Genomic DNA, 26,178 nt, shown 5'->3' with positions numbered 1-26,178 from the left:
TCCTCTCTGTATCCAGTTGGAGACATTCTATAATGGTCTCAATGCACATACAATATTGATGGTAGATGCTTCCGCGAATGGTACAATTTTGTCTAAGTCTTATAATGAGGCTTATGAGATCATCGAGAGGATCGCGAGTAATAACTCTCAACGGCCAACAAATCGAACAGCTTCAGGAAGACGCGTAGCCGGAGTTCATGAAGTTGACTCCCTCACTTTGTTATCAGCTCAGGTATCGTCTCTTTCCTCTATGTTAAAAGAGTTAACCGCTAATAGTGCTAATAATTTTGCAGCTCAAGCACCAAGTCTGTTTGAAACAGTTTCCTATGTGTACTGTGGGGAAGGTCATTCTTCTGAGAATTGTCCATCAAATCTCGAGCAAGTGAACTATGTGGGGAACCAATACCAAAATAGAAGTGGACAAGAACCCTAGTCCAACTTCTACAATCCTTCATGGCGTAATCATTCTAACTTTTCTTAGAGCAACCAAGGAAATGGAACGAGCAACAACTTATTATAGAACCTTGATTGATTCATGTTGAAGATAGGACCATTGAAAAGAATCAACCAACTATTGAAGTTCCTACACCAAAGGAATCAGAATCCGCAAAGTCTGTCAAGGTAAACCCTGACTTAGTGAATTCAGATATTTTAACATCTTATTTGGATGCAGATTTACCTACTCAAAAAAGTTGCTCGGTTCAACCGAAAGTTCCATCACCTCCATATCCGCAAAGATTGCAACAACACAAGTAGAAACAGGAGGTGCAATTTAAGAAGTTTTTGGATGTTCTAAATTAGTTACACATCAATATTCCATTGGTGGAGGCTTTAGAACAAATATCGAATTATATGAAGTTTATGAAGGATATACTGTCCAAGAAGAAATGATTGAGTGAGTATGAGACTATTGCCTTGACAAAGGAGTGCAGTGCGTTCCTACAGAACAAACTGCCATCGAAATTAAAAGACCCAAGAAGCTTTACTATACCCTGTAACATTGGTGAATCTTACTGTGGTAAAGCTTTGTGTGACTTAGGAGCGAGTATCAACTTGATGCCTAAGTCTATTTTCAAGATGTTAGGGATAGGTGAAGTAAGACCTACAACTGTGATACTTCAGCTAGCAGATCGATCTTTAGCTTATCCAGAAGGAAATATCGAGGATGTTTTGGTAAGATTCGATAAATTTATTTTTCCTTTCATTTTCTTAGATTTTGAAGCAGATAAGAAAGTGCCGATCATCCTTGGGAGACCTTTCTTAGCCACGGGAAGAACATTAATTGATGTGCAGAAATGAGAACTCACCATGCGAGTTCAAAATGATCAGGTAACCTATAACATTCTTAAAGTGATAAAATTTCCCGATCTGGTAGAATATTGTTCAGTTATGGAAGAGATAGAAACCTTGGTTTCTATGGAAAGTAATTTTGAAGAAGATCTATTGGAGAAAGCCTTAGATCTTGACCCTTTGAATGATGAATAAGGTGAAGAAAACATGGCTTTGATGGAATCCAATCCGAGAAATTTTATTCAATCCACATGATTTGAATCGTTGGAGTTGGAAGTTAGAGAATTTGTGCAACCCAAGTTGTCAATTGAAGAACCACCTAAACTCGAACTAAAGGAACTTCCTTCCTATTTGAAATACATTTATTTAAGTGATTGTTCTACTTTTCCAGTGATTATTTCAGTGGAACTAATGAAAGATCAAGAGGAGCAACTAATTGTTGTTCTAAAGAAATTTAAGAAAGCAATTGGTTGGATCATAGTTGATATTCGAGGTATAAGCCCTTTTTTTGCATGCAAATCATTTTAGAAGAAGGTGAAGGAGCTCGAATTTATGGGCAAAAGAGGCTCAATCCTATTATGAAAGAAGTTGTAAGCAAAGAAGTGATCAAATGGTTAGATGCAAGAGTCATCTATCTTATTTTAGATAGTTTGTGGGTAAGTCTGGTGCAGTTTGTGGCGAAGAAAGGTGGAATCACGATTACTGAAAATGAGCATAACGAGTTAATTCCAGCAAGATGTTAGATCGACTGATAGGTAATGAATTCTATTATTTTTTAGATTGCTATTCGGGATATAACCAAATAGTTGTAGCCCCGAATAACCAACATAAAACAATCTTTACTTGTCCATACGGTACTTTTGCTATTAGGCGAATTCCTTTTGGTTTATGCAATGCACTTGCAACTTTTCAAAGATGAATGATCAATGATGCATGATGGCAATAGTTACTGATATGGTTGAATCACGATAATTTGGCTAAGGTACTGAAGAGATGCGACGAGACGAATCTTATCCATAATTGGGAAAAATGTCATTTTATGATCAAGGAAGGGCTTGCCTTAGTTCATAAGATCTTAAAGAAAGGAATTGAAGTCGATAAAGCAAATGTGGACGTAATTGAAAGATTACCGGCCCCAATTACTGTGACTGGAGTCAAAAGTTTCTTAGGCCATGCCGATTTTTACCAAAGGTTTATCAAGGATTTCTCAAAAATTCCTAAGCCGTTATGTTTGTTGTTAGAGAAGGATACAATGTTCGATTTCAACAAAGTATGTTTAGAAGCTTTTGAAGAGCTGAAAAAAGGGTTAATCTCAGCCTTAATAATTATTACACCCGATTGGAGCACACCTTTTGAGTTGATGTGCGATGCAAGTGATTATGCTGTTGAAGCTATGATGGATTAAAGAAAAATTAAAGTGTTTCACCCCATTTACTATGCAAGTAGAACCTTGACAGGAGCCCAACTCAATTATATGGTAACTAAAAAAGAACTATTTGCTATAGTTTTTGTTTTTGAAAAATTCCGTTCATATCTTATAGGTACCAAAGTTACAGTATTTAATGACCATGCGACCATTAAATACTTGCTCACGAAGAAAACGCAAAACCAAGGCTAATTCGTTGGATACTTTTACTCCAAGAATTTGACCTTCAGATCCAAGACAGAAAAGGTGTCGAAAATCAAATAGCTGATCATCTGTCAAGGTTGAAGCAAGATGATGTGTGCCTATCAACGACAATTTCCCAAATGAACACTTATTTGAGGTAAATCGAATTCATGAAATACCCTGGTTTGCTAATTTTTCCAATTATCTTGCATGTGGAATAATTCCTCGAGAAATGACATACCAACAAAGGAAGAAATTCCTTCATGATAGTCGGTATTATTTTTGGGAGGATCCATTTTTGTTTAAACAGTGTGCAGATAATATAATTCGAAAGTGTATAGCTGAAAGCAAGATTGCTGAGATCTTGTATCATTGCCATTCATGTCCAAGTGGGGGACACTTTGGTGGTTCACATACTGCACAAGGATTTTGCAAGAAGGTTTCTTTTGGCCTACACTATTTAAAGATGCTTACACTTATGTAAAGAATTGCGATAAGTGCCAAAGAACTGAAAATATATCAAGGAGGAATGAGACGCCCTTAACAAATATTTTGGAGATTGAATTATTCGACGTATGGGCCATTGACTTCTTAGGCCCATTTCCTTCTTCATATGGGAACAAATACATCATAGTTTTTGTGGACAATGCATCCAAGTGGGTTGAAGTTGAAGCATACCCTACAAATGATGCTAAGGTAGTCATGCGATTTCTACATAAGCATGTGTTTACACAATTTGGAACACCAAGAGCTATTATTAGTGATAAAGGTTCTCACTTTGTGAATAAATGGCTTAAGTGGTTGCTTGATAAATATGATGTGAAGCACAAGATTTCTACTGCTTATCACCCCCAGTCCAATGGCAAGTTGAAAGAGTGAACCGTGAAATCAAAGGTATCCTTGAAAAGGTAGTACGCCCTAGCAAAAAAAGACTAGTCTCGAAGGCTTGATGATGCATTATAGGCCTATCGAACAACATTTAAGACTCTGTTAGGAATGACTCCATATCAGTTAGTATTTGGAAAGGCATGTCATATTCGAGAATAAAGCTCACTGGGCTTTGAAGCAGTTAAATTTTGATCTTAAGCAAGCCGGTGAGAGAAGAATGTTACAACTAGGTGAGTTGGAAGAGCTGAGGTTGTTTTCCTATGAGAATGCCAAAATATGCAAAGAAAGATCAAAGAGATGGCATGATACTCATATACAACTTTGCGAGTTTAAAGAAGGTCGGAAGGTGTTGTTGTTTAATTCAAGGCTGAAGTTATTTCCTGGGAAGCTGAAATCCCAATGGAAAGGACTCTATACCTTATACCGTGTTTATCCTTATGGAGCTAATGAATTATACAATAATTATGGAGGAACGTTTAAAGTTAATGGTCAACGTCTCAAACATTATTAGGATGGTGAAGTTGAGCTAGTTGAATCCTCGTTCAAATTAACAGACCTTTAATTTTTCATGAACTCGTCTTGTAAATAAATAAATAATTAGAATTTATTTTCTTAATTAAGTACATTTAATTAATTTTGTCTAAGGAGATTGGAACTTAAGCGGGACCGCTGTGACCCCTCCAACCTTTCCTGGGAGTTAATTTAATGTAATTTGTTAAGAATAAATTTTCTAATTAAGTTTTAAAATGTTTTTCTTTCTTCTAGTTTAATTTATTTTGATTAATTTTAAATTGTTATGTTAATAAAGGGGGTCAAATTTGACCCAAGTACTAACCAGTTTATCTTTGTTGAATAAGCCTGTAAATACAAGTTTGAATTTGAGGCCCAAGACAACAGAAAGGAGGGAAAATCCAGACCTAGTGTCGCCACTTCCATTGTTTGCCGCCCAAGTAACCTTATGATTGTTTTGTTTGATTGATGAGAAATTGTGTTGAATGAAGAATATTATCTATGGCTATGACATACATGCAAACTATGATTCATGTTGGCATATCTTGAAACTTATAATAAAATTTTCAAAATGTTTGTATATGAGTTACTTGTTAATAAAGAAGATCTATGAGCATGAATTTATTGATGCATGATTATGAAACAAAGATTGATGCTAGTTGCACTCTTAGCAAAATTTGCCTTAGCAAGACCTTGTGCTATGCACGAACATTACTCGGGATGAGCAATGATTTAAGTTGGGGGTGTGTAAACTGAAAAATATATAGGATTTTTCCTATATAATTCACCACATTTTTACTTCAATTTGTTGTTAAAACCAAGTAATTGTTTAATAAATTAATGAAATATCTGAAAATATGAAATTAGGACATGGAGATTATTAAAATGTGATTTTATGCTTTATTATATAGTTTTCATGCATAAAATGGCTTATTTTATATTAGTTTGAGCATATTATATTTTTAAGCTATAAAGTGGGCCATGCATGATTAACTTAAATAATAAAATTTATATTTATACTTAATAATTCATTTCAAATATTTCATTAATTAATTGGGTTTTAATTAATTAAGTAAATTAATTAATTGCATGGTTAAAATTATATTATTTGGTCCTCTAAACTATCTACTATTTTTGGACAGGTCTAAGAGTTTTCTTCTAATTGTAAAATCGTCCAAATTGGGGACCAAGTCAACTCAATTTTCAGCTGCACATGGCTGATCATAAATCAAATTTTGGTTTAATTACACAAGGTCCTTGAAGAGTTAAAGAAATTAGAGATTTTCTCAAAGATTTGCTGGCGACCGAGTCTTAATCCTGAGTTGTGGTGGCACTCAAATTGACCAAAAATCAAGCAGAATCAGCCACATTTCCTCAATTCATGGCCGACCATCCTTGGAAGAAGTTTCAAAAGTTGGACTCTCCTATTTTTAGCAAACTAGCTCCCTTACCTCACTTATAAATAAGAGCTAATTTCTCACTTTTTCAATCATCCCTCACTCATTCATTATTCTCTCCTCTCTCAACACTCTTAGCTATCTTTCCCCTCACGCCTATCATCATCTTTGCATAAGGATTTTTTTAGCAAAATTAGCCTTTTAAAGAACCATTGGTCGGCCACCTTGGAGAACCATCAGCAAAGGAGCAAAGCAAAGAAGCGAAGGAGCCTCGTTAGTTAGAGTCTTGGGTGACAGCCACTTTGAATTGGGTTTAATCTTTCTTTTCTTTAATTTAATCTAAAGATGTTTGCTATGTATTCTTTTTTCTTGTTTACAATAATGTTAGCTTAATTTTATTTAAGCTAGGATGATTGCTTTGATTAAATAATATTTATTTTATTCATGCTTATAATGTTTGTGCCTCAATCGATCATATTTTCAATTAAAATCAAGTGTGTATTTTGTTCATACGTGAATGGAATGCACCTGAATTAGCTGAGCGATCCTGACCAGATGACGGTTAATGGGCACATAATTGAAATGTGCATGCCCAATTTAGATCCTGGCCCGATTAAATTGTAGGTTGCATAACAACTCTGACCAAGCTCTATTATCTGTATAGTTTTCAGATTTGTGTGATTAAATTGTTTCAAACCTGACACGTCCCTGTTACTTCACACGAATACTAAGAAACCCTTGTTCTGAGGTCGGTAAATTATTATTAACCTCATTATTGTCAGCATTATCAGATTCGTCTGACATCTTTACAATCTATAAGAAAAACAATGGTTAGATCGGATCAAACATGTCACACTATCACAAGTTTATATGGCATGTAATTCTAGACATTTCACACGCTACATTCAGTCCGAGAATCGATTAAACTGTAGGTTTGATACCACTAAATATAACACCCTTAGCCAGTCTTTGTCACCAGATTAGGGTTACGGAGTATTACTAAACAATTTAAACATTTGAATTTTAAATCATTCAATATTATAAACACATCATAAACCATTCATACACATGCATCCAATCCCTAAATCCAGCCCTCGATGCTCTAAAAATAACCTAGAAAAAAATTGAGACCAATTTGAAACAGTTTGAACAAAAAGATGCAAAACTTTCAAAACAAAGGTCACACGACCGTGAGCCTCACACAGATGAGACACACGCCCATGTCTCAAGCCGTGTAACTATCAAACTAGGGACACCCGGAGTAATTTACTGACATGAACTTAAAAACATGTTCTTCAGCTTTATGAACCAGTGGTTCAATGAGTTCATGCAAATGAATACTCCGGTTCAACGACCTCTACCCCCTGTTATACCTTCTGTTGCACCTTCACCTCCTCCTATGACTAAATCTAGTCGATGTATTCCGATAGAAAAGCTTAGTAAGTGTGGTGCCGTAGAATTTCGAGGTAGATCAGAAGATGATCCGGTTAAAGCTTAGTACTAGCTTCAGAACATCTTGCAAGTTTTTGAAGAAATGGCTTGCCCTCCTGATGATTTTATTAGATGTTTCATTTCATTTTTAATGAAAGAAACATATAGTTCATGAACTACGTTGGTAGCTGTGGTACCAAGAGAGAAAATTTACTAGGTTTCTTTTAGACCGAGTTTAAAAAGAAGTATGCCAGGAAACGGTATCTAAACAATAAAAAAAGGAATTTCTTAAGTTACGATAAGGAAACAAGTCAGTGGCTGAATACGAGAGAGAGTTTGTGTATCTCAGTAAATATGCCCGAGAAATTGTGCCTATTGAAAAAGAGATGTGTATCCGATTTGAAGATCGCCTGAATGATGAAATTAGAATGATGATCAGCGGTAATAAAATTCGAGAATTTGTTGTTTTATCTGATTGTGCATAGAAAATGGAAGAAGTGTACAACCGTAAGATATAAAGAGATAGACGGATTCAAGAGTATAACAAGAGAAGTTCTTCCAAGTCGTTTTCTATACCACCAACAAAGAAGACTAGAGAAAACTTTAGTTGAGCTACTTCAATGTCTGAGCATCCAAAAAATAAATAAATCGATTCAGCATGATTTTAATCTCCTACAAAACCAGTTGATAGTGTGGGAAGTGTACGGAACGCTACCAAGCCCAATTGTAAACATTGTGGAAAACTTCATTCTTGTAGGTGCAGAGCTAAGTTGGGAGCATGGTATAGACGTGGATTGACTGATCATTTCCTTCAGAATTGTCTAAAACATTTAAAGGAAAAGAAAGAACAAAATGAAAAGAAAATGCCTACATCTCAAAAAGGTAGACATTTGAGCCAGAATAGTACTGCTGGAACTACTCGTACGGGAGAAAAAGACACTGTTGTTTGGTCAAACACTAGAACACCTGCTCGCACATATGCCATCTGAGCCAAAGAGGAAGCTACTGCACCTGATGTGATTACCGGTACATTCTATCTCTTTGATGTTACTGTGTACGCACTGATTGACCCTGGGTCAACTCTGTAACACCCTTATCACGTTTCCGTTGCCGGAGTAGGATACCGGATGTTACCAGTCAAGTTGGAATAGTTAATACGATTTAGATTTAATAATCAATTCAATTCCATAATTATAAGTAATATTCATTATAAAAGAGATAATTCGATTTTGGGCCTTAAATCGAGCTGTCGAAGCTCTAAAAATAGTTACAAACATTCAAGGACCAAACTGGAACAAATAATAACTTTTAGGAAAAATTAAAAAATTTTCAAGTCAGGGGTCACACAATCATGTGACAGAGTCCAGCCCATGTGGCTCTAAAAGGCCTTGTTGTTAACCCACACGCTGGTGAGTGACCTTACATGCCCGTGTCCATGAACCGTGTAACTCTCTGATTTGGATAACGCGACCGTGTCATAGTCCGTGTATTTACCTGTGTGAGATATGCACCTATACTGTTTAAAAACACACTCTAGGCACAAGTCCGTGTGGGTTGCCCGTGTGCTTCATGCAACGGTATGATAGCCCGTGTCCCAAGCCGTGTGAGCCCATAAATGACCCATTCCATGCTCAAGTTTCATCCATTTTGCTTAGGTACATAAAACATTTTCTAATATATGATTATATAGGTCATTAGACACCCCTAGTGGCATCCAAAACATATGATAGAATCAATTCAAATGCCTAACCAATGTGCCATCATTGACACCTCAATACTTCATGATAGAACACTTCCATAATAACATATACAAAGCACAAGTAGATAATTAATTTTACTTCCATTTCATCAGTTACCACAATTCAATATAGGGTCAATGATTTCACTTAAATCATTCATTTCAACCTAAGCAAACAAGCATAGTTTCTTAGTTATTCAACCTAGCAACACAAATTTAAAGATATCATTTGCACAACTAGGATTCAATATCGCACATACAAAAGAGTTCTAGTACATACCATATAACCAAACTAAAATAAAGTCTACCAAAGATCTCCTCGATAGTGTGATTTCTTGTGTTGATTCGATCCTCTAAGCCTTCAAAACGTAATTTACAAAATGAGACAAATACAGGTAAGCTTGAATAGAGCTTAGTAAGTTCGTTTGTATATATTGATAAATCTTTACAATTAAACATAGTAATCAATTAAAATTAAAATTTGAAATTCCATACAACACAACCTTTATCAATAATTAACAATCGATCAGATGAGTTCAAGATATTCAATAGATAATACTCATTTGAGCTTTACTCAGTATCTCAATAGATTCCGCTTGACTAAAATTCTTTAGTATATCAAGGGATAACGTTCCTTGAGATTTATTCATTATATCAGTTGATTCTTTTACTCGCTAGAGCAATCTTTTCAGAAAATTCAGTTGGTATGGCTTAAGAGCACATACGTTTCAGTAGATTCAGTAGGTATGACTCGTCTGAGCACCAATCAGTATATCAGTGGGTAACGCTCGCTGATCTCATTCGGTATATAATATAACAGTCAATAATAGTATATTAGCAAGAGTATAAGGATTATTAGAATCATAATTAAATGCATGAACTTACATGATTAATTTGCAGTAACGACTCACAGTATCTCAATCAGTGATCAAGGTCATTTCAATTCCTTATTTACATTTTCAATTACACACATCAATATAATCCAATATTATGCAATTAATTTCCTATAATATATTTAAAAATGTACTAAAATTAAACTGTACGAATTTACTTGATTAAATTTTAGCAATGACAAAGGTACAAAGACTATTCGATACTTTCTCTTTCCCTCGGTTTTCCACTTGTTCCTGATCTAAAATAATATTTTCATTCAATTAACTAATTCCAATAGTAAAAATAACTCATTTTATGGAATTAAGTCTTTTTGGCATTTTTACAAAATTACCCCCAATATTTTATTTTTATTCAATTGAGTCCCTAAGCCTTAATCATGTAAATTAACCATTTTATTTAAAAAGTCCATGGAAGAATATTCAATGACCTCAATACAGCCCATATTTGCAATTATTTCCCATCAAGTCCTTATAACTTCATCATTTTAACAATTTAGTCCTTAAACCTTAAAATCATTAAAAACTATTTTACAAAATAGTCCTATCTAACAACCAAAATCAATATTCTTTCATAAAGTTTCAAGAATAACACAAACTCAAAAATGGAAGGATTCAAAAAATTTAACAGTTTCACAAATTGATCATCGGGTTAGCTAGATTAAGCTAATATGAGCTCAGAGACAAAATTTACTGAAAACGGACGAAATTTCACTTACCTATTGAGGATTCAAAGCTTTCCAAATGCAATACTCTTCTTACTCTAGGGTTTTGACTTTCATTTGTGAAAAAGATGAAATTAAATTGATTTTTAACTTATTTATCTATTACATTTAACTAAATTCCTAATTTACCAAATTATCCTTTTAATTACTAATTAATTTCAACATTTTAAAGCCCAATACCGTCCACTATCTCTTCCAATGCTTTATTTAGCATTTAAGGGTCTTGCCTTTCCTTCCCATTATCATTTGATGCCTTTAATCTATAGAATTCTACTTTTGTAGTTTTACGATTCAGTCATTTTCACTTAATTAATTATCTAATTGATAAAATTTCATAACCAAATTTCAACACGACATTAATAACCTTGTAAATTAAATAATTAATATTTATAGTCTGACACATCAAAATTGTGGCCCCGAAACCACCATTTCTGATCATGCAGGAAAACAAATTAATTAGTAAATCCTCAATTAATTAGGAATTAAATGCAATTTTCCAAAATCTAGAGAATTCATATCATTTATATTATTAGGTCATTTAAGGAGGGTCCAATTACACCATTAGTCCTTCAATTAAATTAAATTCCAATTAAACAAACTTATTTACAATTTGGCATTAAACTAACTAGGACTAAATAAATAAATAACCCAAGAGTTAGTGGAATGATTACCATCCACCCTTGCTTGGACTTTTTACCATGTTTAATTACCATTTTGATCCTTTCACTATTTTAAATCTATAGCAATTAACTTTTACCTCTTTTACAATTTAATCCTTTTACTTTAAGTAATCAATAAATCATCAAAATTCTTGGACCAAACATTAATTCACATATAATGACTCTAAAATATTTAATAAAAATATTTACGACTTTATATTACGAAAATGAGGTCTTAATCCTTGTTTTCAATAACCACTTGACTTTTAAACCAAATCATTTATACTAACTTTAATTTAATTGTTAAAAATCATCAAATAAAAAATTCAATATAAAAATTACTATTGCCTCGTATAATTTAAATATTAATTATACAAAATTAGTCGTCAAATTTGTGGTCCCAAAGTCACTGTTTCCGACACCACTAAAGCACAGGCTGTTACAAACTCACTATTATATTTGCATTGCATTAGTAACAGAAAAGAAACTACCTGTTGAATCAACTGAATATGATATTCAAGTCACTAATCCACTAGGTCAGAGTGTGATAGTTAACTTAGTTTGTCGTAAATGTCTACTAAAAATTAGAGGTTGTGAATTCCCTGCTGATTTGATATTACTACCCTTTCAGGAATTTGATGTTATTTTAGGTATGGATTGGCTATCATTACATGATGCTGTGGTAAATTATAGACAGAAATAGATTGATTTGAAATTCCAGATGATTTTAGTTGAATCTGACAGGTCGATTAGTGTTGTTAGAATCATTTCAGTTATTTCTACACAAAGATTGATACGTAAAGGTAGTGAAGCATTTCTAGCATACATTCTTGTTACTAGAGATTCAGTGTCGAAGTTAGAAGAGTTACCGATTGTTAGTAAGTTTACTGTTGTATTTCTTGAAGAGTTACCGGGTTTGCCTCATGATTGAGAAGTTGAATTTGTGATTGATCTGGTTCCTGGAACTGCACCGTATCGTATGATAACAGCTGAATTAAAAGAGTTGAAAGCACAGTTGTAAGAGTTGTTAGATAGAGGGTTTATTAGACTAGTTGTATCTCCCTAGGGTGCACCTGTGTTATTTGTGAAAAAGAAAGATGGCTCCTGAAGATTGTGTATAAACTACAGATAGTTAAATAAAATCACAATAAAGAATAAGTAACCCTTGCCACGTATTGATGACTTGTTTGATTAATTAAAAGGTTCCACAATGTTCTCGAAGATAGATTTCAGATCTGTGTATTATTAGTTGTGAGTTTCGATTATTATGAGTTTCTAGTAATGCCATTTGGATTAATAAATGCTCCTACTGCTTTTATGGATTTAATGAATCGGGTTTTTCAGCCTCATTTGGATAAATTTTTGGTTGTTTTTATGGATGATATATTGATCTATTCCAAGATAGAATTAGAGCATACTCAACACTTGAGAATCGTGTTACAAACTTTGAGAGAAAAATAGTTGTATGCAAAGTTCAATAAATGTGAATTTTTGCTTCGTGAGGTTGGATTTTTGGGTCACATAGTATTAGCTGACGAGATTCAAGTCGATCTGAGTAAAGTTTCTACTGTAATAAATTGGAAAACTTCAAAAAATGTTGCTGAAGTGAGAAGTTTCCTAGGTTTAGCAGGTTACTACCGTCATTTTGTTAAAAACTTCTCGATCATCACTTCATCGATGACCATGTTACTATACAAAAAAGTCGAGTTTGTTTGGTTTAATAAGTGCCAACAGAGTTTTGATCAGCTAAAAAATGTTGACAGAAGCTTTAGTGTTGACTCAGCCTAAATCTGGCATAGCATATGTTGTTTTTAGTGATGTGTCTCTCAACGGTTTGGGTTGTATGCTGGTGCAGACAGGGAAAGTAGTAGCTTAGGCTTATCGACAAATAAAGCCACATGAAAAGAATTATCCTACTCATGATTTCAAACTGGTCGCGATTGTATTTGCTTTAAAGATTTGGAGACATTATTTATACGGCGAGAAGTGTCATGTGTTTATTGATCACAAGAGTTTAAAATATTTAATGACTCAGAAAAAACTAAATTTGAGACAACGACGTTGGTTAGAAAAATTGAAATATTTTGATCTATTTATTGATTATCATCAGGGAAAGACTAATGTGGTTGCGGATGCACTCAGTTGAAAGTCATCGTTGTTTACACTTCCAGCGTTGAACGCTCATTTAGCAATGAATGAAGATGGTTCTGTACTAGCAGAGTTGAGATGATGATCCGAAGTTGATATTGAAATGAAAATTGGTTCAAGATAATTTGACTACTGAATTCAATATTGATAATGTTGGTACATTTCGTTATCATGATAGGATTTGTCTTTCGAATGATTTAGGTTTAAAACATAATATTCTGTCTGAAGCTCACAATAGTATGTATTCCATTTATCCTGGTAGCACGAAGATGTATTGTGATTTGAAACAGATGTATTGGTGGTAAAGTATGAAACGTGAAATTTGTGAGTTTGTAGCTAACTGTTTGATTTGTAAGCAGGTAAAAGAAGAACATCAGGCACCGTGGGTTTATTACACCTTGTTATGATTCCAGAGTGGAAGTGGGAGTGAGTCGCAATGGATTTCATATCTGGTTTACCTGTAACTCCGAAAAACAATGATTAGATCAGGGTGATTGTTGATAGATTGATTAAGTTGACACACTTTATTCCAGTCAGAACAAATTTGTCACCTGAAAGATTAGCAGAATTATATATGTCAAAGATTGTGAGATTACACGGAGTTCCTACATCTCTTATTTCTAATCATGATCCAAGGTTTACATCAAGATTTTGGAATAAACTTCATGAGGCTTTAGGCACTAAACTCAATTTCATTGCGGCGTTTCATCCTCAAGCAGACGGGGAATCAGAACGAGTGATACAGATGAAGCTCTATATAGAAGAAAGTGTAAAACACGTTGTATTGGTCTGATTCATCACATGTGATTTCACATAGTGAGATTGAATTACAGCCAGATTTGACGTATTCTGTGGTACCAATGGAAATTTTGGCTCGAAAAGTCAAAGAATTACAGAATAAACGGGTACCACTAGTAAGTCTTGTGGCATTGTCATGGTACAGAAGAAGCTACCTGGGAAACCAAAGAACCAATGAAACTACAATATCCAAATCTATTTTTAGGTAACAATTTCGAGGACAAAATTTCTTTAGGGGGAGAGTTGTAATAGCCCGATTTTTAGTGGTGACAGAACAATGGCTTCGAGACCATAAATTTCCATCATGCTGACTCATAAGCATTATTTGTAGAATATTTACAAATTCATTAGAGTCTTATTAAAATTTGGTCCAGAAATATTGACGTTTAGATAGCTAATTAAGTAAAATGGACTAAATTGTTAAATGTGAAAAATTTAGTAATTATTGCATTTAGATGATTAAATAGCTTAAGAATTAAATGAGGAAGGATCTAAGTGGTAATTTAACCCTAGTTAATATGTTGGACTGCATTATGGATGAAAATTATAAAATAATATATGATTTAATGACAAAATGGTAAATATTGTAAAATTAAAATAAAATTAAATGAAGTAAAAGATATTTTCTTCTTCATTTTCACTTCATCTTGTAGAAAACACCATGGAAACCAAGCTTGGAGGTTTGGCCATTGTTGTCTCTTGCATATCAAGACCCTGTTCATATACGTGTAAAAGGAAAAATCATGGATTAGTCCTTGAACTTCTGCAACTACTACAATTTAGTCCAGGTAAGTTTGTACAGTTTATAATTTAACATCTCTAAGAAATGTTTGATGATATAATTTGATATATATATTTGATTAGAAATGATGAAAATTTACTGAAATTCAATATTTGGATCGGATTTAACACATGATAGAGTACAATCGAGATATGGCGTGTTATGGGGGACTAGAGTGGAGATTGTTGTGGAGTGGTACATATATTTTTCTTGAGTAGGCCGAGGTTCAGCATTTTTTGTGAACTATCGGGTTATACTCCTTGTTTTGGTGTGCTTTCGATTGGACTAGCTTTTCGGAGCATCTGGCGTGTTATTAGGTGGATTAGCTCTTATAAGCACCTGGCTTGTTATCAGGTGGATTAGCTCTTATAAGCATTTGGTGTGTTATTAGGTGGATTAGATCTTATGAACATCTAGCATGTTTCAGTTGGAATATCGATGTAGTCATATCCGTAAGTCGTTAACGGATTGTAAATCTCTATAATGTAACTTGTTTAGTGATTTTGATGGTTATGACATGTAATTGAGCTTTGAATTGAATTTTGAAATTCACTTGGTTGAGATTGTGGATGATAGGGAATGCCTATGTTGTATTATTGTGGAATAATTTGTTGTACTTACTTCGATAAAATTTGTCATTTTAGTACGTCGAACTTACTAAGCTTCAATGAGCTTACTTGTGTTATTTTATGTTATTGTAGATACTTTGAAGGTTGGGAGGTCGAATCTGCACTCAAGTCACACTATCCACTCTTTTTCGGTAGTTTTTGGAACTTTCATTTCAGATTATATGACATGTAATAGGCTTGTTTGTCATTACTATCATTTTGATATGTAAAACTTTAATATATTATCTTAAATGCAAGCAGTTAACCTAATAGGATATATGTGAACTAAGGAAGATGTTTTAATGCAATTTTATGGCATGTGTTAATAGAATGTTGTGATTGAGGTGCCTATGAATATTGGTTGAAGGTTAGATTGTGTGAGTTAACATGCTTTGGGTGATAGCTCATTTTGTTGTGAAAGTGTGTATACTTGTGATACCAATGAGGGTACATTGGTTAGGCACTTAGGGTGGTTTATTTAGCATGTTTTGAGCTTGTTTAATGTCATTTTAAATGGGTCTTTGGGCTGGTAAATGGATTACTTAGTGTCGAAGTAAGCTTGAAATTGTAAACTTGTCATTTAAGGATCATTTGGTTCTACATGGCTTGAGACATGGGCATGTGACTCAGTCATGTCAGACACACTACCTGGCAACACGGTCGTATGTCGTCTAATGATTTCTTTAGGGTGCAAGTCAGTGAGTTACACGGCCTAATGTACGGCCTGGCACACGGGCGTATGGCACGGGCGTGGGACACGTGCGTGTGACCTTACTCAGAGAGTTACACGGGTGAAGACACAGGCTGGGACATGACCGTGTGTCCCTAGTTCGACAGTTACACGTCTTGAGACACGGGCGTGTGTCTCAGCCGTGTGAGGCTCACGGTCATGTGACCTCTGTTTTGCAAGTTTTGCATCTTTTGTTTTCAAACTGTTTCAAATTGGTCACAAATTATTTCTAGGTTATTTTTAGAGCCTTGAGGGCTTGATTTAGGGACTGGTTGCATGTGTATGAATGGTTTATGATATGTTTATAATATTGAAAGATTTAAAATTTAAATATTCTGATTGTTTAGTAAAACTGCGTAACCTTAATCCAGCGACGGAGACGGGCTAAAGGTGCAATAAAACAAAGTAACATGTTTTGTTTATTTAATCTAACTTAAGTTTCTTTTTAATTATTATTATAAAATTTATAACATATAAATTAATTAAACTAAGCACTAACCGTACATGCCATTAAAATTTGACACAATTGCTATACAAACCCTTGTACCCATATTAATTTAACCTTTTAATACCTATAACTATTATAAACCAACTTTTGCAAATTTTACGATTTAGTCCTTTTTACTTAATTAACTATCGAAACGTTAAAATCCATTAATTAAATTTTAATACGACTCCAATAAATACCCATAAATATTAAATAAATAATAAAATTCTAACATGCTCATTGGAATCGTGGTCCTGAAACCATTGTTTTTGACACCACTAAAAACGGGTTGTTACACTTACGATTTCATATATGTAGAGTTCTGCCAATTTCCCAATGAATAGTTTGTGCATACTGGCAAGAAATGGGCTGACTTAGTAAGTCAATCTATAATCACCCAGACTGTTTTATTTTTAGTTGGACTAATAGGAAAACCCAAAACAAAATCCATGGTGATCTTATCTCACTTCCACTCAGTAATTTCAAGAGGATACAGCTTCCCTGAGAGGAATTGAAGTTCTACCTTTACTTGCTAGCATGTTAGACAAGTCAAGGCATACTCTGATATTTTCTTCTTCATTCCAAGCCACCAATACAAACATCTTAAATCACGATACATCTTAATGCTTCCTGGATGAAGCGAGAAGGGCCCTTGGAGAGCCTCGTTTAAATATTCTTGCCTTAAATTGTTTCTTGCTGGGACATACATTCTTCCCATAAATTGAAGTTTGTCATCTTTTCCCAGACTAAATTTTTTTGCTTCGATAGACACCATTCGCCTCTTGTACTTATCACAATTCACATCATTTAATTTTTTCTTTTACAGCATGTTTGGATGGGTGTAATGGCTATGCCATTACAGCCCTATTCCGTGGGCCCCACCTGATCATCTGTTTGGTTGGGTGTAATGCCCTATTACGGGCTTATTACATTATGCGTGTATTCCTAAAATTAGCCTATTTCTATTCCCTTCCAAAAGTAGCGTTTAACTATTACTTCTCTGTTCTGATTTTCTTTTTCAATTTTTGCCCTCAGCTTCATCTTCTGCTTCTGTACCTTTCTTTCCAACCATCTCTACGTTTCCCTTTTTTTCCATTGATTGCAGAGGAGACCTAGATATTTAAGGTAATTTTTATTTTTTCCTCCTTCTCGTTCTTCCGTTCTTCATCTTCTTCTCCTTCTTCATCCAGGTAACTTTCCTCCTTCTACTTCTTCCATTCTTCATCTTTTATTTCCAATTTTCCTTAGCTTTTTCCGTCACATATCTTCTCTTCTCAGGGCTGCTGTTTTGTTTCACTCAAATCTATGGTTGTTTCACCTCTTTCTCTCTTTTTCAGTACTCTTTTATCTGTTTATATTTTGTTAATGTTAAGGACAGAGTGATAAAGTATTGATTCTGGGTATTTGATTTTGACAGTAATTATGCAACAACTGGAAGGATTGTTGTAATTGTGAGAGCCTCACCACGACTCTCTTCTTCTCTCACCTCCATCAATTTTCTAACACCAAATCACTCACGCAGGTATTTTTCTTTTCTTTTTATTTGGTTGGGAAGTTCTCTTATTTCGGCATTCAATTGATGATTACTATTATTCTTTTCGTTGCCAGTTGGCTGATCAATGAAATAGGGGTAGAGAGAAGGTTTAATTGGGTTCTAATCGTAGTTTTTTTAGTAGTTTAGCCAGCCAGAGAAGTGAAGAAGAGCTAGAAAACTTTCAGATGTTGAATTTTTATTGGCCTTTCTTGATACCTTCGAATCACTCTTTGTAAATATCTATGTCGTGCTAGTCCTACACATGATGAAGAGGCTGCGGCAAAGGCAGCTGCAATCAATTCTGATAGTGGAGCTCCAACCATGTATGTATCATCCTTAACACCGTACTTTGAATTCACATTCCAGTTCTAGCCTGCAATTTGTTATGTATTATGTTGTTGGACCTATATCCGTTTGGGATTTCATCTCCCTCTTAATACGAGTTTAAGGGAAAAAATCATAACTTTAGGAATAACTTGAGTTTTAAGCAAGCTATTTGTAATTTTGTATTGCTAAAATTTAGACAGAATTGGTTCTCCTGATAACTTCTCTATGAGATAATGAAGAACGGGGTCACATTGATTTTGTTATTTATCATTGTACTGGTTATTGATTCTTTTTTCCCTTCCCATCCAGATTTGACAAGATCATAGCTAAGGAAATTCCCTCAACCATCGTGTATGAAGATGATAAAGTCTTAGCATTCAAAGACATTAGTCTGCAAGCTCCTGTTCATGTTTTGGTGATTCCAAAGTTTAGGGATGGGTTGACACAGCTTGGGAAGGTGTGTTCTAGGCCTGTTATCTATCTAATTTGTTTTATTTCTATTGTATAACTTGGCTGGACTGAATGTGAATTTTGTTGTACCTTCGTAATCATATATACAAAAAAAATTTCACCTTTTTTTGCTTTTCTGCATTTTAACCACTTGTAAATGATTAGGATGAACTTAGAGAAGAACTATCTGCGTACCTGATCCATAAATCTTGATTCGATTTTTCTTGAAGCAGTTTCTTTATATGGAATACTGACCTGGTTTAAATTTCTAGTTACAATTTGTCAGGCTGAACAAAGGCATGGAGAGATACTGGGTCAACTTCTTTTATTTGATGTGCCATTATTGAAATTATCATATGCATCATCCTTGGCTTCGTCCCAACCAGCCCAACCATCATTGCTATGAGAAGTAGTCACCTCTGTAGTACCTTCCTTCCAATTGACAAAACTTCTCTGCATGTATTATTCTGATGTTTTCATGGTTTATAAAATGTTTCCACGGTTTCTGACCTTATAAATACAAGTTAAAATGCATGTATCTGGTTTCGTTTTAAATACCTTCTTTGGGTATTAGTTGCATCTTGTGGTGAATGAATTATGTTATTAACAGATCCCATTTACTGTAGCAAGTTCTGAGTAGGGAGAAACATGAGTGCACTCTTTTAGAATGGCTTGCAATTTGCAAGTGACCAATAGATGCTATAAACAATTTTGGCATAAACTGAGGACTAAATAGTTGTAGGTGGGGATAAAATAAATAAATTCTACAAAAAAAAATGTTTTTAATTTGATGACTCCATTTGTGCAGTAAGGGAGAAAAAGATTGGACAAGAAGAATTTGATGACTCCATTTGATGACTCCAATAGAGGATCCTTTTGTGGTATCTCATGGCCTTGGTCGAGTGGTGGACAAGTTCAGCATTAAAGTCCTAAGAGAAGAGTTTGAACGAGCGGCTGATGTAATGCAGTATGATCCAAATCCTTAGATAAGACTCTTTGAACCTTACATCCCTGGGTAACAAAACCTTGTCTAAGTGTGTTAGAAAATTAATGGTTAAAATTATTTGGTTGGTTTTTGTAGTCGATGTGCTTTGCGTCCCCCATAATATTCAATTTTGACCTTTTGAGTTCACATCCATTTTAAAGAAGTTTAAACTTATTATATGTAATCAAGAAAAGAAATTTCCAAATATTTTATGGATGGATGTTAAACAAGTTGTAATTAATTGATTGATAGTGTATACAAATTCATGTATGATCCAAACATATTCATATCAAATGAATATATATATTGATGTATTTTATGGCTAAACAAAATTAGTCCCTTGATTAGTCAAACAATTAATTCGTTCAGTATCCTGTATCTCCAAATAACGTGGGGAATTATATATTTTATTAAATTATATTTAATAATAATTATTTTGAATTATATTTTATAGTATTATATATTATGATTTTAGTAAATTCATATAAGAATATTTAATATTAAGAATTTTATTAAATTATATATTTTATTAAATTATATTTAATAATAATTATTTTAAAATATTATTAAACTATTTATTATTTATATTAATAATCTTATTAAAATTTAATAACAATAACAATAAATCATCTACCTAAAAAATTTCTGCTAAGGGTATTCTAGTCATTTTAGTTTTTTTCCTTATGCTATTACAACATCATTCCATTCAACCAAACACGAGAATACTATTACGCCTTTATTTCATCCCATTCAACCAAACAAAAGGATTACCTATTACGCCTCTATTCCATTACGCCTCTATTCCATTACACCTCTATTCCATTACAACGAACCAAACTTGCCCTTAGAATCCGAGAAAGAAAGATAGGTTGAATAGTCAATTCTGCAAGAAGCGATCCATCGTCTACCAGGCAAACATTCGCTCAAAGAGTTGCCAAAGCTACCATAATTTTCCTACTTAAAACATTTAACACTACAATGGCCTTTCCAACATAGTATTTAATTTCCAGGTCGTAGTCTTTCAATAGTTCTATCCATCGACATTGGCATAGATTCAAATCCTTCTACGTCATCAGGTACTTTAAGCTCTTATTGTCTGAGAACACGAAACACTTCTCTCTATAGAGATAATGTCTCCAGATTTTTAATGCTACTACCACAACTGCTAGTTCCAAGTAATGTGTTGGATAGTTCTTCTCACGCGGCTTGAGTTGGCGAGATGCATATGCCACAACTTTTCCTCTTTGCATGAGCACACATCCTAGCCCATTTAGGGATGCGTCAGTAAACACAATGTACTCCACGCTAGACTCTGGCTAGGCTAAAATCAGGGCTTTTGTTATAACTGCTTTCAAATTGTCAAAGCTCCTCTGACATGCCTCTATCCACTGGAATTTTTCTTTCTTTCTTTCTTTCTTAACAGTCACGTGAGAGGTGTTGCCAACATGGAAAATCCTTTTACAAATCGCCTGTAGTAACCCACCAAACCCAAGAAACTATGTACCTAAGTGACGTTTCTTGGTGGATTCCAATTGAGCACAACTATGATTTTATCAAAGTCTACATTTTTACCTTTTGCAGAGAAAACGTGATCTAGAAAATGGACCTTTCTTAGTTGAAATTCATACTTGATGAATTTCACGTATAACTTGTTCTCTCGTAGAGTTCTTAGCACAATCTTTTGGTTTTCTTCATGATCTACCATGCTTTTAGAGTAGACTAAAATATCATAAATAAAGACGACTACAAAATGATCCAAGTAAGACTGGAAGACCCTATTCATTTGATCAATGAATATTGTTGGCGCGTTCATTAATCCAAATGGCATTATTAAGATCAGATAATGTCCATAGCATGAGTGAAATGCGATTTTTGGAACATCATCACCTTTAATCTTTACTTAAAAATCTATCAATTTAACATCAATTTTTCAAGAAATCAACAATGGAAATTTTCAAAAACTTTAACAGTTTTACAAATTAGTACATGGGCTAGCAAAATCAAGCTCTGATGATGTCAAAAACATAAAAATTACAAGAAAATGACTTAATTTTCTTACCAATTTTTAGGACAAAATTTCAAAAGCTTCAAGGGTTTTCTTTCTTTCAATTTCGGTTACAAGAAGAAGATGAATGAAAATAAAGATGTCATCCTTTCATTATTTTAACTTATAAATTAGGATTAGTATTTAACTAATTTGGTTTAATTAATTTTTTATGGAAATTAAATAAGGGAAGAAATTAACAGTTATATGAAAATAGAACATAGGAAACTAAAACGGGTAAAAACTAAAAAAAAATTTAAACTTCTCCCTTAAACACACTAACCGAACCAGAGCCCTTTTATTTCCTCATCAGAAATCTAGAAACTTCACAGCAACAAGAGCCCTTTTCGTTTCTTCAGCCTTCTCAAAGAGAAAAATCACGAAAATCCTCTAAGAACTAAACCAACAACATGCATCCCTTTTACCGTCTTCTTTTACAGGTAACCATTATCCCTTCTCCCAAAATCCTTTTTAGTAGCAATTTTAGGACTAAAATCCATGCCGGATCCACCTTACCCATCCCTTTACCTTCAACAGGGCTTCTCCCCATGCTCTAAAATCAGACACTTAGCTCCGTGGAACTATCTACTAATGGTTCTTTTCCACCACTTCAACTATGAAATCTGGCAATCCATTGAGCAGGTAAATGTTTGTTTCTCCCCATAACCCTCATTTGCCAAAATATGAGCCACTTTATTTCCTTGTCTTGGTGTGTGCCAAAACTTACATTTTGTGAAGTTTAAGCTTAGGGTTTTAAAATCCATGATGTAGGCATTTATAACAGACTCATCTATTTTGTTTTCTTGGAGCTTTTTCCCACTGTAAGAGCATCCCCTTCAATTATCACCTCACTAAGTTCCAGATCTAGCTGAGGCTTACTGCTTAAAGACATGTAAGGGTTTCAACGAAAAACCGTAGGTATATATTCATTGAAAATTTTTCTGAACCTCAAAACATTTCCATTTGAGTTTCTAACCACCATTCCATAATATGATTTCAGTGAATGAATTTGAAACACAACATCATAGCTTATTTTCACAAAAGGATGTTCAGGAGCCTCCATCTTTCTATCCGGATCCTTCTAACATGTAACTTTTTTTGGACAACATCTATCTCTTGAATGTAGGAAGTAATTTCATTTGCTAGCTCCTGGGTCGATTGTATCCTTCTATCGTGAATAAATTTTTTTCTTGTTTTCCACAACACCCATATAGTACATGCCACAATCCTACAAATATGATTGGGAAATGTGGAAAAAATGCTTACTAACCAATCTTGAAAATTCAGATATGAATTTCTTTGAGGTCAATATATATTTAACTTTGGTAGCCAAACTTGACCTGTAGTGGGGCTGATGGGCGTTGAAACCACCAAATATAAAATTCCTACTCTCTAACCGAATTAAACAACAATATAAAGAAGTAGGGTCGATCCCACAGGGACTAAGACTTCTAATTTTCGTGTTACTTGACTAGATTCTTGAGTCTACGTAGTTGTCGTGCCCATGAATTGTACGTGCAAAGCTGAAAAAAATAAATAAAAAGGGATTTTAGTTGATATAAGAAATAAAAATAAAAATGAATAGAACATAAAAATAACAGAATGATAATGTAATACCTAAAACCCGTCTCCATTGACTAATTAGGGTTACGAAGTATTATTATGCAAATCGAACACATAACATCATTTATACAAACATTTCTCAAATTAAAAAACAAAAATAGTAAACCAAACATTATTCTTATCATAGATACATTTACTAGCCTTATATCGAATATACGAGACATAAAAGTGACTTTGGAAACAACACGGGATCAATCTGAATTAAAATAGAAAACTTAGAAAAAAATTGAAAAAAGGATCACACGGCCGTGTGACAAGGCTCAGACCATTTGCAAATCGAAGTACAAATCACACAGTCATGTCTCACTCCTTGTGCTTTCCAGTGTGTGACACTAACTTGGGTCACACGACCATGTCGCAGGCTGTGTCCTAGACCATCTAATAAACTATTTTGGAACACACGGCCATGTGAAGATATCATGTGTAGTACACAACCGTATCCCCCTAATAATGCCTTTAATTGGAAGTATACCAAATTATACTTACTTGGACTACAAGCAACTCATGTATAAGAACTTAAACCTACTCAAAACACACTTAAACGGGCCCGAAACATGCCAAAAACATCCAATCTAAGTGCTTAACCAATGTGTCCTAATTGACACCACAATTCAAATAAAAAATCTATCCATCAATCTTACCAATTAAGTTTCAGTCATGTTTATAATTTCATACATAATAATCATGCCAGAATACCATTTATTCCTATTCATTGCTATTCATTCATGCAACAAATCACAAACTCAAAATGACTTATTCTATAACCATTCATAAATATAAATTCAAGACCAAAACATACTTCATCCTTCAATGGCACAAAACATTTCCCTACTAAAAGTAATAACATGAAACATATCATATAAAACCATCACAAAGTATATTAAATTAAAATTTCAACAAAGAATATAACTTTGACCACTTAAAATCCTATATACATGCCACAAAAAAAATTAGTTAAAAACAATAACTACCGAAAAAGGGTCAGATAGTGTGAACTCTGAAGTTGATTTGCCCGAAAAGTTCCGCAAAACGATAGCTACAGCCAGCAAGAAAGGAGACAGAGTAAGCTTATAAATCTTAGTAAATTTAAAGGTATTTAAACAAAACTCTTACCCCAGTTACAATTAATTAAACGAATATAACTAAATTTAATACAAGTTCCTAACAAACAACTAAAACAATTAGGTGAGTGTTTCTCATATCAATCGTATAATCTCTTAATCATTTAATATGACATGATTCTATATCATTCAATAGCAAAGATTCAACATATAAAACATATAAACCAATTGACCATGTCAATTTACATTCACATTCCATTTCTTTTAAACACATAACTCTAACGCTAATATCGCATTTACAAAGTGTGCGTTTCATACATGTAATTATAAACTTTCTCGTCGTTTCAATATTGTTACAAACAACTTTTAAGCACATAACCATCAAATATTTAATTTCATCACTTAATAACATCTCCATATGATTCATGAATTCAATATCATCTTACCTTAACTTTATAAATTAATATTAAAAGAGCTTTCATAACTATACCATAACAATTATTACAATTGTCACATAACGTTAGTATTGAACAATTCAATAGAATAATTCATATAATACAATATTTCCAAACCAACAATTCATACTTATATATATAAATGAAATGATACATTCCGAAAAGGCTTAACCAATTCCATCAACTGCAATTTCTCAATGTAACCAACAACATTTATAAACAAGCTTCTCATTGTAACATTTATCACTTAGTAGCAATATAATTATACAATAGAATTGAACCAGTAAATAAGCTTTAGATCAATTAATACATAACCCGATGAACTATAGTAACTTGACTAGGATACTCTGGAAACTACACAACACCATAAGCATCGAGGATGCATAACAGAGGCACTGAAGCGCAAATAGAGGCACTAATGTGCAATTGGAGGCACCGAAGTACAATCCTGTACAAGCGTGCATTCTAACCTTATTGGCATGTCAACCGTATCCTAATAGTTTACTACGTTTAAACGGGCATTTAAATTGAATCCATCACATTAAAAAAAATAAGGGGCACTTCCACCATATCTGTACACATAACGTATATTTATTTCATCCATTCCAAGACAATATCATTCATATTTCACAACCATTTCTCAATTTCTGAATAGTACACTTTTACTTTACACTCAATTATACACAATTCATAATTAAATTTCATTAATAAATAGTCAATCACAACTCAATTTCAATAAAAATAAAACAAAATAATTTATAAATATATAAATTTATTCAATAATGCTATGAACTTACCTAGAATATGGTAACGACTGACTTCAAGGGACTAATCCACGATTTTCCCCTTTTTCTCAATTATTCTCTATACGATCCCATTTTTTGATCTAAACATGATAATTCCATTCAATTAATCAATCCAAATACTTTAAAATACTTCAATTCATTTAATTTAACCTTTATCAAAATTTTACACTTTCACATTTTATTCAATTTAGTCCCTAAATCTGA

At 33.6% G+C, this 26,178-nt stretch overlaps 1 non-coding gene across 1 annotated transcript; it reads left to right on the top strand.

Moving 5' to 3' along the window:
* The first annotated feature begins 18,457 nt into the window (after nt 1–18,457).
* On the top strand, nt 18,458–19,326 carry LOC105763396 (uncharacterized). The gene is made up of 3 exons (XR_008197571.1): nt 18,458–18,546; nt 18,860–19,007; nt 19,287–19,326. It is a non-coding gene; the product is annotated as an uncharacterized LOC105763396 (transcript).
* Nucleotides 19,327–26,178: the final 6,852 nt, after the last annotated feature.

Source organism: Gossypium raimondii, chromosome 7 (assembly GCF_025698545.1).
Source record: "Gossypium raimondii isolate GPD5lz chromosome 7, ASM2569854v1, whole genome shotgun sequence".
In the NCBI taxonomy this organism is placed as follows: Eukaryota; Viridiplantae; Streptophyta; class Magnoliopsida; order Malvales; family Malvaceae; genus Gossypium; species Gossypium raimondii.
This window is presented reverse-complemented; position numbering and strand designations above follow the sequence as displayed.